Source organism: Mustela putorius, unplaced genomic scaffold, assembly GCF_011764305.1.
Source record: "Mustela putorius furo isolate JIRA1106 unplaced genomic scaffold, ASM1176430v1.1 tig00003845_pilon_pilon_pilon, whole genome shotgun sequence".
NCBI classification, from domain to species: domain Eukaryota; kingdom Metazoa; phylum Chordata; class Mammalia; order Carnivora; family Mustelidae; genus Mustela; species Mustela putorius.
Window position 1 is genome coordinate 57,561,886 of NW_025421998.1, and position 17,659 is coordinate 57,579,544.

The following is a 17,659-nucleotide window of genomic DNA, read 5'->3' on the forward strand; positions in this document are numbered from 1 at the left end:
CTAACTCAGTGCCTGGCCTATGGTAGGTACCCACTAAGTATTTGCCAACTGACTGGTTGGATCAATGAATCGGTGTAGAGAGGAGTAACTCACTCAAGGCCTCTGGGTAGGAATTGGAACCAAGACTCAAACCCACATGGCTGGACTGTTGAGGCCGAGCTCTTAAATGCCATCTAGCAATTTCCTCCACCCGATCCCCAGCTCCCATACAAAAACAACATATTGATTTGAACAGTGATATCTTTCTTGCTTCCAAGGCACACACTTTTAGTCTTTGTAGAAATGTAAGCTCCATAGCAAAGCATTTTTCATCCCTGGGGAAAGGCAGAATTCCTCCCTGAATTTCCCCCCCCTGAGTTGTATAAAAAAGCCCCTGACCCTTGGTGCACCCAGAAGCATCCCAAGCCACACCTTCTCCAGATCATGGTCAAAGCTCCAAAGAAATCTGTTTAAGACTCCAACGTCCAGCCTTGAGAAATTCTTAATGGTCCAAATACAAAGGGGCGGAGTGGGCAGATGATGCAGAATTGAGGATGGTAGGGGCAGTGCAGAGTTTCTTTTCTTAAATGAAAAGCCCAAATAAAATAAATAAATGAAAACATAAATCACAGTGTCTTCTGCGGGCTCCTGGCTGGAGGAAAACAAATTAGAAAGGGCTTGAATGAAAGGAGTATTGAAGAAGCTTGACTTGAATTAAGTGGTTATATATTTTAAAAGCACTTTTGTTGGGTCCTGTAAAAATAGCAAATAAAAAGGTAGTAATATCCCCTGGCTCTGCGAGGCAAATACCAGTAATAAAGTAAGCTTGGGTATGTTGTGTATGTGTATTGGGAGGGGGGAATTTAAGAGTATAAACTTCAGTAGAAGGGAAAAGCAAAGCATTTGGTTTAGAAAGACTTTCGTTTTCCCTTAATAATTAATGATGAGGTGCTATGTTTTCAAATAGATATCATGTGTCTTTCTAACACCATTCACTTTGCTCTTAAAATGGCCCCCAATGAAATTTAAAGACAGAACTTGAATTTTTTTTTTCTTTGACAGGAAGCCTAAAGGAGTTATTTCAGGGCTATCGAATACTTATAATTTCGGATCCATTTTACAATCCCTTTGTACATAGTCCGAGGGGAATTTCGCAGCGAAAACTGCAACAAGCACCTACCACAGGCACCACCAGCGAATCTACAACTCCTTTTTTGACCTGCCGTGTTATGATTAATTTAAAAATAAACAGCGACTGGCGAGCTTAGATATTGTTTTACAAATACATAGAGGCTGGGGCAACACATTTTGCAAAAATGGTTACGGGAGGAAATAACGCGGGGAGGGTTACCAGGAAAGAGCCAAATGAACTTTCTCCTCGTTAAGAAATGTTTAGGTCCCTTTGTTTGAAAATGGCAGGTGGGTGGTGCAATTCCAGTGTAATTTCAGAAAGCCATCTTCTGAATGTAATAAACATGTCTGCAATAATAGGATTCAGAAAAGAGCAAAATGCATTCCAGACACCCTTTGATTGTGCATACAGAACAGAGAATTTAGCTATAATTGGCTATAACACAGTTATGGACGGCAAATGACACACCGTGGGGTTGGGAGATGTAGCAGCTCTGATTAGCGACGGTTCAGTTCAGCTGAACACCACACATAAAATAGCAGGCATTTGGTGACACAGCACCTTCCCTCCCTTCTTGTCCCCTCTCCCGTCCCCTGTCCCTCTCTCCTCTCCTCTCCTCCCTCCCTCCCTTCCTCGCTTTCTTCCTTTCCACCTCATCGAAGCATCATAACTTAGATGAGAAAACTTGTTTTGTTATTGTTCAACTAATCAAATGTCAGCCAAGCCTTCATTCTCTTCAGAGAGTAAGAGTCGCATGGAAAGGGGAAGTAGGAGCCCGTGGGGAATTGACTTTTGGAGAACTAGATGTAATTTGAATCAAGAATTATAATAGGAAATAAACCATTACAATAAACAAGGAAACATGTACACAATTACTTTCACGGTGTAATTTTATTCACTCTAGTTGAGAAAATAAAGAGATAATACTGACCGTAGCACCTGGGTATTTAATGCGAACTGTAAAATCTATTATATTAAACAAAGTCAAAAGCAATGTGAAAGATCTTGAATCTATTCAAGGCATGCACCTCATTACAGACTTAGCAAATTAAAACACAAATAGGATTAGAAAAGAATAATGTAACAATCTCCCACTACGGTCCCTAGAGCATTAAGTCATAAATTGGGTTTGCATTAAATTGTGCCTGCAGTATTGAATTCAGGGAAAGAGCTGTGGGCTGGAGATAAACCATGCTGGGCTACTCACCAACTTTGGCAAAGCTATGTGTTTTCTGAGACGTGTAGTAAATTTGTTAGACTATAGCAGGTCCACAAAAAAATGAGCACTTCATATCTTAATTAAAAAAACGGCGGTGTCACACTGTATGTGGTTTCCAGAGATATAAATGCAGACAAAAACCCGTATGTGAAAAGGAGCTCGGTTACCTGCGTGAGTTTCAAGCCATTTCACTAAATGCACTGCTTACTACCAGACACAATAATTGGTTTGTTTTAGGTTTGTTTTAGCTCTCAACACCACGTTTTTGATCAATTTGTTTTGCTTTTATCTTTTTTTTTATTTGTTTGTTTTTGCAAAGGAAGGAAGGAATGGAAGCAAACCATCGTCTTTAGAGAACACGTGTGGGCTTTTAGAATACTCAGAGGAACATTCTCTTTCATTCCACGTGAAGATTAGGCCTTAAGTATTCTGGCTGATCTATAGAAAAATACATGGGACTTATTTTTTAAAAGAAAGTGAATGTACTAACATATATATATATTTTTTAAGTGAGGCAGGCTTTGGAAAAACATTGTCTACTGCAATGCATGTTCCTTCTAATAGGGGTTTACTCTCTTTGGTTTGTCTCCTAATTCCTTGTGTGAGGGAGACTGACCAGGAAGAAGAATTCGTTCTGATCAGCGTAGGACGACACCCTCATGTTACTTCCTATCTACTGGCTCTTTGGAAATAGGCAGGCCACATGCAAAAAGCCGACCGCCAGACCTGTGTCCTCAGGGCTGCTTTCAGGCACGGGCCTCTATTTTATTTTCTCTGACTTCCTAAGGCTGCTATGAGAATTACAGAAAACGAATGTAAAACGCCGAGTGCTCAAAAACGTTTGTCTCCCAGATCCTGCTTCATCGCGGAGTGGAAGTCACGGAAGAAGCCTTTGAAGGCAACCCAGCTGCCCCGTTCCGCTGGCGTGTGTGTGACCTTCCGTGCTTCATGGTATGCAGGAACTTTTCCCTTCTGGAGAGAAATATTTCTCCAGCTCCCTGTTGGGGGAGGTCCAGCTCTTCCTGGACAGTTGCGTTTTCCCTTTCTCTGCCTCTGGGCTCCCGCCCTCTCCCTTCCAGCCTGTGCAGCTGTTCTGACCGCCAGGCGAAGTCTTTCTACATCACACTTAGTAGCAGACAGTCTGTTTCAACCGGCATCGTATAGTTTTAAAAGCTTATTTGAAAGTCGAAACGGCTCCCATTTTGGCTTTAGTAAGACAAATATGGACAAAACCACGCAGTGCCCCTTAAGTATGATGGATACTGGGGACCCCTGAAGTTTCCCGTAGCCAAAGTCTGGCTCATCATAGGGGCAATTTTTCTGCCACGTTATTTATGTGGTGGTTTTACTTCTAATTATGGCTCATGATGGCTGTTAGTGCCGAGCCGTAAGAGAGCAAACTGCATTGTACTGCCATTTAACTCCAGCCCATAAAACGGGTGATAAAGCTGAAGGCTTAAAACCAAAACAAAACCCCCCCAAAACGTAACTTTCTGTAACAAGCTCACATCCGCTTCTGCCATTCGGAGACTGGAAACCTTCACTGAGGAAGCGCAGGCAGGTGGGTGACTTCTGAGGCCCAGGACCTCAAATTTCACTCGGGCTTCACCCTTAAGTAATCCTTTATTATGGACAAAACAAACCCAGACCTCGGATATAATTAACACATGCCAGGTTTAATCAGAACCAGTGTCCTTGTTGTTTGGAAACTAATGAAAGCAAATGGACGTTAGTTAACACCGTAAATAATGAAAGGTCTTTTGTTGTTCTCAATTCTGATTACTATTTTTTGATGCTAAGACAAATGCCACTTGGTGCGTGCATAAACAAAGAAGATAAATGGCCGGGATGAGAATGAGTTGTCCATAATCTGATTACAGCGATAGAGCTGGCTCCTAGGAGAACCGCACAGGGCTTAATGATTGGGTTGTTGTTCTTAATATGTCTAATGTTCACTCTTAAAGAAATCAAGAAAAATGTTAAGAGGTTACTGATATTTCACCATGCCGTTGGGCTGTCTGTCGGAGATTCTGACAGGAAAAGAACATTCTCTCTGCCTGGAACACAAGGTCCAGCCATGTAAGCTAATTTGCCCAAATGACATTAGCAGCATCTAAAACCGAAATGTGTCCCAATTCACTCCCTCGGCTGGCACAGCCGTCGGGGACAGGGCAAGGACAGGCTTGGTTTTGTGGAGGTTGCGATGGGATGAAACAGCGGAGAGATGCCACTGATCTTCGGCGTACTTAGTTCCTTTTTCTTCTTGACAGAACGCTTCTGGATTTCAGGAAAACGCCTGCCAGTGTTTGGAAAAGAAATACATTATTTAAAAGCCTGTGGCCAATCTTGCCTACTGGGATATTAGGGAACGAACTTAGGGTTACGGTAAGTTCGGTAGGAGCTCATGTTGGTGGAATGCAATGATTTTCACCCCTCCTTTTAGCATGAGTTCCTTGGTCTTGCGTGTGTGTGTGTGTTTGCACGCGTGTGTGCATGCACATTCACACATACCAGAACTTATAACTGAGTGGTCCTAGAAATTAAGACGGTCTAACAGAGAGGTCTCCCTATATGCATGGCTCGTGGCCTCCCAGATACCATCATCGTGGAGCCTGCAGTTCTCCTAATACATTTTAGATTACCCCAATGTCATTCAGCCATTAAGACCTTTGCTGCCTTTGGAACTCCAAACTGGACAATTGGATTTCAGATAAATGGGAATTGGGATATTCTGTTTATTTTAAACCAGCAACCCAAATGAGTTAGAATACTCTAATTTCAATTCACCAAATACATATTGAAAGCCCACTATGTGCTAGTGTCCCATTTTACAGATGAGGAAGCTGAGGTTCAGAGTGGTTAACTCCCCCAAGACCCCTGGCTGAGTGGTTAGTTAGTAGTTTCGTCTCAGCTTTGAACCAAAGCTTGTTCTCAGATCCGTACTCTTTCTACCACCCTGTGTGTCTTGATCAACAGTTAAACCTCCATGTTTCAACACATTTTCCTAATAGGATCTATGAATTTGCTAGAAGTAGGTGATTGGCCCTGTCCCATGCAAGGAGAAGCAGCAGACGACAATGGCCTGGGGGACTTGCTCTCTGCGCCGCGGAATGTGTCTTGGGACACTTCTCAGTTCCATGGTGGGTCTGCCCCGCTCTCTCCCTCGCAGACCACACACTTTGGATTCGGTGACTTCCGAAACCCCACAGACTGAGGCTGGACTCCCGGGGACATGGGAAGGATACTGGGGCGGAAAGGAAGAAAGAGAGCGAGAGTGGGCTGGCCCTCTTCCTGTCCGCTCCGGGCCCGGCCTCCTCCTGTTGGTCCGTTTTGGATCCACATTGCCGCACACTGGCACCCCCACCCGAGGGCAGGGGGAGGAAATGAAAGGGGATGATATAAAAGCACAGCGGGGCTGCTTATTAGGTCTCTGGTTTAAAAAAAAAAAAAAAAAAAGTGATGGAGAAAGAGGTTGGAACGAAGCTGCTCTCTCTCAGACCTCAGAGAGTTGCTAAGAGTTTAGACGGGCTCGTGCACGGACAGCTTCTGGAGAAGACGTTTTCCCAGACTTGAAGGAAGGTCTGGTGAGTGGGATGCTTTGAAGCAGAGTGGGGAGAGGAACGGGTCCATGAAGCCGTGCACGGAGAGGCCTGCCCTGGAGGTGGGCTATGGGGCTCGGAGCCACCCTTCCCAAGGGAGGAGCAAATGAAGTCACTCTTGGTAGCAGGGCAGAAAATGGGACACCTGGTTGCCAAGTTTGGTTGGGAACGTTGCCTTCAAGGGGGTCGGTAGGGGGGAGAAATCTTGGAGCACTCCCTCCTCCTTGCCTACTGCTTTTCATTTCTTAACTCTTTATTTTTAATGAAGTTGGGAAGGTTTACGACTCTGACAGTTCCATTTATTTCTACCATTTTCATCTAAAACAATACAATGAACAGCAATTATTTCCACCCGGGGTTTCAACTGCAGCTGGAGAAATGTCAGTATTAATTAAACATGTTCTGTGGACTCTGTATCGTCTCTTCTGTTTCTGCTTGTCTGTATTTCTCTCTCTGCCCCCAGCTACCAAACCATCCCTCTCTCCTTCTTTCTTCTTGTCCCCGTTTTTTGTTCTCCCAGCGGACACAGGAAAACACTGAATATGGGCGCCTGAGTGACTCAGTGGGTTAAGGGTCTGCCTTCAGCTCAGGTTGTGATCCCTGGGTCCCGGGATTGAGACCTGCATCGGACTCCGTGCTCAAGTGGGGAGCCTGCTTCTCCCTCTCTCTCTCCTCCTTCCCTCTGCTCCTGCTCTCGTTTTTTCTCTCTCTCTCAAATGAATAAACAAAATCTTAAAAAAAAAAAAAAAAAAAGACAAAGAAAACACCGAATAAGGACCCAGTTGAACTGAAGGGGTTGACCCCATGACCAGGAGCCCTGTGCACGAGGAAGCCCAGAAGAGTAAACCCTGCCCAGAAGAGCACATGGAGGGTCCTAGTGGGGGACAGAGGACACCTTCCATTTTGGGGCTCACTGTCCAAGGCCTCCTGGCTGCAGGGGGGGTGACCCAACTATTCCCCCAGCCCCAGAAGCTGGCCCGTCCCTCCCAGCACCAAGCAGTGGACAGAGGATCTTGCACCTGAGCAAGTAGATTTCATACCTTCCACATTTAACTTCTCCCTAGGACTCCTCCTCAGGCGTTACTCACCTGGTGTCACTGGGGCTCTGTGTCCCCAAGAAGGAGGTAGGAACTCTCTGTGCATCATCATGGTCAAATAGTTATATTTGTTAGGGATTTGTTTTTATAAATATTTTTTAGTAATACAAATTTATTTCCAAAATAAATATGGATCCCTTCTGTAAGTAAACACAACAACAACAACAAAACACAGAATGCTAGAGGAAGAAAAGAGAATTGAAATCACTGGAAAAGTTTCAGATGTTACCAGAAGTCTAAGATGAGAACATTAGAACAGCTCAGCTCTGGGCTAAGGCAAAAGGGAAAATCTGGGGTGATATTTATTGTTTATATCATCTGACAATATTCCTTTTTTTTCCTGAACCACTGCTTCCTAGAACAAACTCAGGGAAGAATTTATTACTTGGGTCCTTGTATAAGTGCATGTTGGACAGCTAGCTGAACAAAGCTTTCAAATAGAGTCTTACAAAAAGACCTTCGTCTTTGTGACACGGATATTCCCTTGTCTGAAAGGATGGGGGGATTTCAGGCTACAGAGGCAGACCCCATACATGGACACTACCTTTAGGTTGGATTTAACACCATCTTTTATTTATCTATGTATTTTTATTATGTCGTGTTAGTCACCATACAGTACCTCATTAGTTTTTGATGTAGTGCTCTGTGATTCATTGTTTGCATGTAACATATCTTTTAAAAAATAATCACTTTGTAAATAAATCTCTCTTGTATCAGAAGTAATACATGTGCAATGCAGAAAATTTAGAAAATACAGATTTTTGAAAAAAGAGAAATCTCCAACCCCACATTCACTTAACCAATATTCACATTTCAGTGTTGTCTTCAGCTTCTTGTGTGTGTATATCTTTGGCACACGAGTCTATTTTGTTTTGTTAGATGTTTTTAAAATTTAATAACGCAAATATGTCCCATTCAGTAAATCTCTCTATAATATCACTTTGAATGCTTGCATTACTGTGGTGATGTCAATACTAGAGAATGTGTCAGGAAAATGTTATTCCAATGTATTTAGCCAATTGTCTGCATGCTAGATATTCGGGATTCTAATACTTTTATAAGCAATTCTGTACCGAACATCTTGTGCTAACTGTTCTCAAGGTGTCTTCGGTGACCAGTCGTTTCAGGGAGGTGTTTCAGGGAGGGCAGGTTTAGTCCATTAAGACCTGAGTGCCCCAGAGGCTAATAATTTATTTGTCCAATGACTTGTAGACATAACCTGCACTTTGTACACTTTTCCAGGCCAGAAGGAGGAAATAGTACTGAAACACACAAGCTTGATATAAACAGTATTTTCCAGGCTGCTTATAGAAGGCGGTAAAATTCTTCATTTCTGTCCTTACATCCTGCAGCATCGAGGTAGGAGAGAATGAAGAAGGTGGATGTGGGGATCACTGAAGAGGCAGACAAGACGGGGCTCACGTTGGCAACTGAGTGGAGCCCCAATATTCCCTGAAGGGAGTGGACTCTAGATTCTCTAGACCCTCTACGTGAGGTTCTGCCTCTACTCGATGGTCCTGCATAGAGATGGAACACATTTGGAGCTCTCGCTTGTATGCGGTGACTTTGTTCCTGTTCCCCAGAAGGTGTGTGGTATTTGGAAGTCACTCTCCCTCTCTGTGGTTCTTTGGAAGACTAACACAGCTTGCGATCTAGACACCAAAGACTGAAATCTCCAGAGAGCTATCTTAATATACGCCCTCCCCTTCCATCAAGTTCTTCCCATGCACAGTAATTCCTAGTTAAGGTCAGACAGGTGGACATTTATAATATGTCTGAACACCAATAAGGAAGGATTTTTCTGGGTGATGTGGTTTGGAAGCAAACATGACTACAAAATGTCCCCAGGCACATCTTTCTTTATTCATTTGCACGCGAAACAACTTCACTCTAAGTGCACGTAGGTAGACATAAAGATTTACTCATTACCAATCTGAATTTATTGTAATCATATTCCCAATACTATTCTTTTTCCCTAAGTGTTTTTTGTTTTCAAGATTGTACTTCAACCCCAAAGGACATACTTTTGAGAAAATACTCCATTAAAGACATTGTTGGAGCAACTTTGATTATTCATTAGTGTGTTTTAAAGTGGACCTAAATAGAAATGCTTTTCGCTAAAGTAAAAATACATCCGTTCCTATGATCTAATTGTACAATTGGTTAGAATTTCTATCTATCAGTTCAAAGGGAAACTTGGTTTCAATGAATTTGTTTTTAATAAAAATGTGTTATCTATGATAAATATATTTCACTTTGTTCAAATGGATTTGATTGGGAAAACATATTGAGCAGAAGTACTGGTAGAGCTTAATTTCATTGCTTTGAGAAAACGTATTGAATGCTGGTTTGAATTAAATTCTATTTGTTTTAATAAAAGTGTATTGGCCTGAGTGTACATATATTTGTTTTAGTGGCAGTGCATTGGATCCAATAAAACTATATTGGCTTCACTGCTTATGTCTCCTTTTCAGTGAAAATGGATTGAATGGGAAAACGAAATCGGCATGAAGCCGCCAGCCCCAAGGTCTCAGCTTGGCGCGAGTATCCACGTAACTGAGAGGGGGCGGGTTTCTATAGACTTTACATCAAAATATGCTTTTAAATTTAAATACCTTTTACCAGCAAGGACTCAGATGTGGGACTGAATTGCCACCATGAAGAGTGCAATTTTCTGAAGCAGCCCTTTCCATGGGCAAGTTATGGAGCTGCCCAGGACACCAGAGGGAGACATTCTATGAAAGCCAAGAGCAGGTTTGTCAATGTCCCTTAAGCTTTATGTAGCCTCATTGGTTCCAATAAGATGCTGTCTACCAGGCATTCCTAAATTCCTTAAATAAGCAGAAAAGAGATCATGAGTACTCCCTAAGGATGGTGCTGGCCCATCAGCACTGAAATGGGGCTGACTTTGAGCTGATTAAAAAGGGGAAGAGTTGAAACTAGTGTTACCCCGAATGACACATCAGAATGACCAGACTTCCTGTGGATTATGGACACTTGGAGAGGAGTCAGCTCTCCAGAGGCACTTGATGCTGGTACTGCCATCCAGAAAATGGCCGTCCACGCAAAGCACCATGATCCCATGGGATCTCTGGGTGTGACTCCCAGGAGCCTTGACTTACAGATTCTCCTTTGTGTGGCTGCCCTGTCCCAAAAACTGGAGTTAAGATAATGAGGGTTCATAATAATATTGGTTGTTATTCTTATGTGACTGTCTCTCTATTAAGAGCGTAGGTGCTCTGAATTGTTTTTCCCCCAGAAGATGAACTTGACCTGACTTTCCTATGTAGTTTCATTTACCCTTGATGAGAAATAAATGCAAATACCACTTTCATTAACACCTCTGTTCCAACTAAATCTGCTAACAAGCTCTAGACTTCTTCCTACTAATAAGTGGTAATTTTCAGCTAGTACCATTACCAAGGAACCCTAACCCCTTGGTGTATAGTTGCTCATTTTTTGAATGCCTAGATTCTTATAAGACTCTCCAAGGTTAAGAGATGAAACCTGAATCATGGGTTTTTTTTTTTTTTTCTTCCTCTGTGGCAATATCCCCAATTATGTACTGAAAATCAAGAATTAAATGGAATTTCTAATAAGGAAGTTCGCCGTGCTGTCCTTGGAGATGTGGGATTGTTATCCTAGGGGACAGTAAGTGGTTTACTCTGTCAGAACCTAGTATCCTAGTATTGATCCATCACATTGTAGAAATATGATATGGAGCTGAATCTACCAGCTTCAGAAGGGAAATAACAACATACAAACTTAATTCACTGTCCTAAATATGGAGTTTTCAAATGATAGTCCTAGGATATTGCTAGGGTTGAATAACAGAGATGCAGACTACCTTGGGAAGGATCCCTGCAGGAGTTTGGGGTTGGCTGTGAAGAGAGAACAAATATATCTGGGAGCTGGAAAAACTTATGTGTAGATTTGTAGGCTCTCTCTGACCACAGGGTTGAAAAACAAACCAAAAAACTATATTTATTGGGGGAGATGACCAGTAGAGACCAGTAAGAAAAAGGCTGCCCTCCGCTTCCCAAGACAAATGAGAAAAAGTCAGTCTCTGAAACGATCTGGGAGATGATTTCAGGGAACTCCAGAAGGTGAGCGGGCAATAAGATAAAGAAGGAAGACAGCCAGGAAAGCGTGCGTGCGCTATGATGCAAGCTACCACTGTGGTCGGCTGGAGCCCGATCTGCTGTAGAAATCTGGGGGCCAATATACAGCCTGCGTCTTACAGTTATGTCACTCAAGAGGTAAGGGAACGGAGGTATTTATATACCAATACCAATTTATTTTTATTTTTTTCAAGATTTTTTAAAAAAATTTATTTGACAGAGAGACAGCGAAAGAGGGAACACAAGAAGGGAGAGTGAGAGAGGGAGCTCGATCCCAGGACCCTGGGATCATGACCTGAGCCGAAGACAGAGGCTTAACCCACTGAGCCACCAGGCGCCCCACCAATACCAACTTAAACACCAGCTCCCAGCCTCACAGGCTGAGAGTGTCTCTGGGGAGCATGAATCCTCAGCGGCTGCCAGCCTGCCAGATGAGAAAGCATATGGTGTCTCTGGCCACCAGAAAAGGCTTTTAAGGCAAAGAACGCAGTTGGAAGGGGTATGGTGGTAGGGAAGGGCAGGGCAATGACAAGATCTGCTAGCCCCATGAAGCCCATTTTACAGGTGAGTAAACTGAGATATAAGTAAAGGTTCAGTCGTTTTCCCAGTGAAGTTCAGCTAATAAGCAGCACAGGCAGAAGGCAAAGCCAGCTTCTGGTCCATTAGAAAGTCAGCGGCCTAACCACTTAGCCACACTGCCTGGGCCATGCGGTCCAGCTGAAGAAGCTGGAGAGCCTCCCAAGATCTAAATACCATGTCTCGGTTTTATACTACCTCCGGGCTGGGGGCTGAGTATTACAGGTAGGAGAGCCTTCTACGGTCTGAGCTTCTGTCTCTAGGACTGGCCAGATAGTGATCTCTCTGGCTGAACTGAATCTTAGTGTCTAGGTATTTGTCTACTCACCGGACACTAAACTAAATCTGTTCTCTGGTATATCTTTGCTTCATCATGAATTGCAAAATAAATAAATAATAATAATAATAATAAAATAAAATCTAATCACATGCTTCTGCATGATTTGCGTTGAGCCAAGGGGCTCCCTGCTACCTCCCAATTCCACTAAGCTCTGAGTTGTCCCCTTTCCTGTTCATTCTTTCTGCAATCGGCTTTTCGGTTTCAGCGGCACTTGCTAGCTGCTAGCTGCTTTGTAAAGTAAGTTATGATGGCTTTGTGCTATAAAATAAAACAGCAATCCTCACAGCTGTTTTGATTCCATTTAATGAAATGGTGGTGACATGTGAATGTCACAATTGCAGAGAGGCGGACGGGTTGTTGTGGTTGCTGGGAGGAGAAAGATCAGTATTATTCCCCAGGCTAATATCTCATACAACAATTCCACAGTTATTATTGTTCTCTGTCGGTCCGTGGTTGCTGCTATGCCCCTCTTACGAGGGAGGGACTTCAGGGATAGCAACGGACCTCTAGCTATTTTTTTGTTACCTATGAATCCAATCGGACAGCCAGTGGAAAGGGGATGTGTGCAGTATTGTGAAGATGAGTAAAAGAAGTCAGTGGGGAGGACCCTCAAGTAACAGTTCCTGCCATTCAAAAGTCAAAAAGTATACTGATCGGGAGAGCCCATAGTGTTGTGTGTCATCCCAGCAGAAAGTGCCAGAAAAATCTTTGGTTTCTCCTTCGTCACACAGAAAGTGGAGAGAGCGGTGCTGGGAAGAGAGCAGACAGCAAACATGGAGGCAAGTCAAGAAGCCGGTCTCGTCCTCAATCAATTATGCGCGAGTATTATCAAATCAATAAATTCACAGTGTGAATGCTCGCGGCAGATGGACGAACACTTGTCGGCTATCTGGAGCCGCGAGAGAGTCAGATTTATTTTCGAAGCTTGTTTGTCTCATTTCTCCTGCCTGGTGCTGGAAGGCAGAGCATGCATCTGTGATTTTTCAAATGCAAGAGATCTCCAACTATTTTATAGCGTGTGAGATTGGGCTCTGCAAGCTGAACTCTCTAGGACTTCTGGCTTTTTCTCCTCAAAATGAGGACAAAGGGGAGCAGGTTTCGAAAGGGGTCTCTCTCTCATGCCTGTGGTTGTCCGCCACGGCAGACCCAGGCTGGCTGGTTCTGTGAATGGGCCTCCCACACTTGGCTGTGACAGTGAGGGTGGGCTGCACTCTGACCTTGCGGACACACTTACAGGAAGGGCAGAGGAAGCTTTAGCTGGGGTCCGAGTGAGGACGATGCAGCCTCGATAGCACGCAGGGGTGTTACCCATGGTCGCTGACAGTGCTAACCCTCCCTCCGGCCACCAAGGATTCTGGCATACGTAATTGGTGGAGAACTCCAGATGAGCTCTTGACTCCTTAGTCAAGGAGGAAAGGGACATAACCTTTTGAGTCAGAATGGGTAACTTCACAGCAGCTCCCATTCCGTTCCAGAAGGCATATTTTGGTTTCCATCTCAAAAGAGGAATCAGCTTTCCCATTTTGTGTATTGGGACAAGCGTGTCCTTGAAATTAAACAAGGAGCCCATGAACATTCTAGGTCTGAATTGGCAGCCTCCTGACCAAGGGCATGACCAAAAGCCCCATTAGACAAATTCTAAGTACCTGAGGGCAGAGTGAGTCCGAAATCTCCAGGGCTAGGGGAGGTGGGAAAGAGTCTCAGGCTCGGTGGCTTGGTGTGTTCATTCATTCCTTCAGCTGTTCAGTTGGTCGCTCAGCAAACCTCAGTGAGTCTAGATGTTCTCAACCCTAGCCCACCACTGGCTTAAATCAGACTTTCTGGGTGATTCTATCATCTAGTATGGGTTGAATGACTATGGTGCCAAGAATACACAAGGTGGAGAACACGATCCCTGACCTCATGGTCCAGGGTGATGAAATTCAACAAGGTCATGATAGAAGTAAGCCTGAGCCTCCAAAAGGGGCAGAGAGAAGCAGCCCCAGATGGAGGGAGGGCAAGGAGATGAAAATGCAGGAGATGACACTGAGCTGCCTTCAAAGACGAAGCAGGAATTGCACATTAGCCCGACAAAGAACGGAGAAGGCAGATCTTGCAAAGACTGGGAATATCTCCAAGGAGACCATTGCAGTCGATGTGTATAAGGCAAGTCAGAGGGAGAGGGTGGCAGAGAGCGGAGAGGTGAATGGGGAGCTCTGAGGAGTGGACCAGCCTGCGGACTCCAGCTCTCGTTTAAAAGGAAAGCCTGTGCAGAGACTAATCTGGTCAGATTTCAGTTTCTGGAAAGGTATTCTGACAGCTGAATGGAAAAATAAATCAAAGGGGGTTATGAACAGTTACAGAATAAGCAAACCAAGATCACTACAATTTGCCACTTTTTCCAACTAAGGTTCATAGATGAATCTTAAAGAAAAAGACGGTGAAAATTTCTTGAAAGAAAATCTACCCATAAAACCCCCATTGGTTTTTTTTTAGGGAAACCCTTTTTAGTAATTGAAGAACTGGATTTGATATTGAAAAATTTTAAAGTTTGCTTCAAATGTATATATTTGGGGACATAGATTTTTGTTGTTTGACTCTCCAAACAAATCACTCTGGCTTGAGATTTTCTGGGTGATGATATTTGATGAGCCTTGCTGTCCCCTCCCTTCCAGCTAGAAGGACAGGACTTTGCTGAGTTTATCAAGAACCCAGCTTCTGGGGTCAGAGAAATCTGATTTAAATCCCAGCTCAGATTCTAACTAGCTGTGTGATCTCGAGAAATTTACTTAATCTCTCTGTACCTTAGATCATTCACCTGTAAAGTAAGATGACAATAGTGTCTCCCTGCCAGGATTCCATGATGAAATTTACATAAACCCATATGCAGACAAGTAAAAAGCTTAGCACAAAACCTGGCACATTGAATGCATCAAAAATGACAGAAGGAACCAATGATCAAAAAAATAAAATTAAATTTAAAAAAAAGACTTAGAAAAAAAAAATGTCATGATCCACTAAGGAACTCCTACTTCCATTCTCTTCTATTATTTTTTTCCACTCTGGCATGATCTAGCAACTTTTTTTTTTTTTTTTTTAACAAAAAGGAAAAGAAACTTGTCATCATGTGGGTCAGTCTCTCCAACCAGTCGTTATAACCTCAGTGCAGAAGAACTGCATTAACCTGATGATTTCTGCTCCAAATCCCTGAACCCAAACTCCATCTGCGAAACGACCCGGGTCTGCTCCCGCAACTCTTTCTCGTTCTGGTGACGGTAGAGGAGAATTTGGCTCCTTTGCTTATAATATCTACAGTAACCCATCAGCTGCTGAGCTGAAGAATGGGTTCGGTGCGCCCCTTTCCCCTTTAATGTGCCATTAAATCAAATACTCTATTAGCAGAATTAGTTCATTCAGGGTCTGCACTGAAACATCCTGCGAATTGCGCGATGTCTCTTGCAAATGGCCCTGCACTCTGGGTCTACTTCAGCAGTTTATATCCTGCGGAGGTGGGCTGAGCTGCCCGAGGAGCTGCCTGTCTTCCTCTAAGTGAAATATTATGGCTTCCACAAAGGATAATTATTTCGATCATTTTGCCGTGTGCAAACCTGGTGAATTCCAAACACCGTCGATCAGGCTCTGGCCCAAAGCCTGCTGTCCTCACACCTGCAGCCTCGGACCTACCTTGGCCATGGACTTTCCACCCTCCCTGCTTCTCCCCTCCGCACAAGTCCAACTCCAGACACTGCTGCCAACATATAGGCTATTGCTGAGAGTTCAAACATTTAGAAATTCCCTTCCCCAAAGAACTGGGCAGGAAGCAAGTATGTCTCCACTTTTGTATTCCCTAGCAAGAGCTGTGGGCTGAAACTCATCATCCATATTCCCTCTTCTTTACACTGGTTACCTAGTACCCGTGAAAACGGGAGATGACCACTGCTGTGCCTCTCTCATAACAATCTCATGCTCTGGAGATTAGCGAGGACCCCAAGGACCCCATGTCACTTTCAGCTGGGCCATGTTGAGCGTTGGAGTGCTTCTTTATCTGCAGGCACTCCGGGTTGCTGCTGGGGGCATGCCGGCTGCTTTTCCTTTATGCTGAGCTGCATCTAGCCAAGGTGCATTTAATCTGGTATACTCTCTGTCCCTAAAAGTAGGAAGTCAGTGTGTTAGGGAAGTATTTCCTCCTGTATCAGATAAACCTTAGAATGATACACTGGTTATCCTTTTCCAGCGGGGAGGAAAGTCTGGTTTGTAATGTTTGCCAATTCCCCTGGTGTAAGTAACTATCATCGTGGCTGATTTCAAGCAATCCACATACATTACTGAATGCAGAGTTGGGAAGAGATATTTGAAACACCCCCTTTACAGAATATTTCCACAAAAATAATCTCAAGAGCTGGACATGATGGTTAAATAGGGTAAGATTGTTGTGTTGGGATGAGTTTTGAGTATTTATTACCTTTTAAACATATAATGTATTTAATTATAAGTTTATAAAACTTTTAAGGATGACCACATTGAACAATTGACTTGCGAAATTCCTCAACATTTGATAATTGACTTTCACAAACTCAAATAAGCCAGCTCTAGCACATCACTGGGTTTAAGAGCATAATGTGGTATTTCTCATTTATTGCCCAGTTCAAAGTGATATGTGGCAGTGGCTCTCTACATGGCGATTCACGGTGATGGATCTCTCCGTCTTGAATCTCTGTTAGCCCCTGGGGACCTCACACCACTTCATTCCAGCCAGGAGCTGGGGAAAGAGCACATGGGTAGTTCTCACAGGGACAGACTTAGAAATGGTTTATGTCATTTTCCACCGTGTTCCCTTGGCTAGAAGTACATCACATGGGTACAGCTAACTTCAAGGGAGGGTGGGAAATAGAATCTCACTGTGCGCCCAAAAAGGAAAGGTAATGGGGTTGGTGGGCAGCTGGCCAATTTCTGACATGGCTCTAAGAGCAACTCCTCCCTCAGATTCTATCAGGAAACAGGTAGACCAAGTAGATGGAAAAGAGCATCTGGCCTTCCTCCCCATATTAAGCATCAAAGAGTTTAACAGGCACGGACAGTGAAATAAATTGCTATGAAGTTGGCAATTAATGAATAGAATTACACCCACGTAAGAACTGGGTTATATGTTATTAAGTAGTACTGTGACATGAAATAATGGCAGTTAGCAGGATTCTGTGGCAAATATAGGAGCTGATTTTTCTAAGCGTAATGGTCAGTCTTCCCATCCACCCATCCATGTGGGCCCTGTGCCAGCACCTGCGGATACAGAAACTCAAGAGGTACTCACAGTCCAGTGAGGAAGAATTGGACATGCCCAGGTCAAGATATGGGCTCTAATTAAGGAGGAAATAGATTAAAAACCCGAGAAGCTAAAATGTTTTCTAAGGAGCAAACACCTGATGTAGATTCAGATAGAGGCATCGGTAGAATTTTCTAGGCATAGAAGGGGGAAATGGATTCTAGACAAGGGAAATAGCTTATACAAAGATCCAGAGGAATGGAAGAACATGGTTTGTTCCAGACATGGGACAGAAGATGAGGGAATGGCTGCCAGGAAGGCTACCAGGAGCTGACCTAAATAGGTGGGAAAAAAACC

General features: G+C 43.6%; 1 long non-coding RNA gene across 3 annotated transcripts in view; it reads left to right on the forward strand.

Moving 5' to 3' along the window:
* Positions 1-9,452, forward strand: part of LOC101693971 — a 31,280-nt gene extending 21,828 nt beyond the window's left edge. For all 3 annotated transcript variants that reach the window (XR_200194.3, XR_006601348.1, XR_006601349.1), the window contains 3 exons: positions 3,183-3,281; positions 4,601-4,715; positions 8,379-9,452. This is a non-coding gene — a long non-coding RNA (uncharacterized LOC101693971). The remainder of the gene's footprint in view (positions 1-3,182; positions 3,282-4,600; positions 4,716-8,378) is intronic.
* Positions 9,453-17,659: the final 8,207 nt, after the last annotated feature.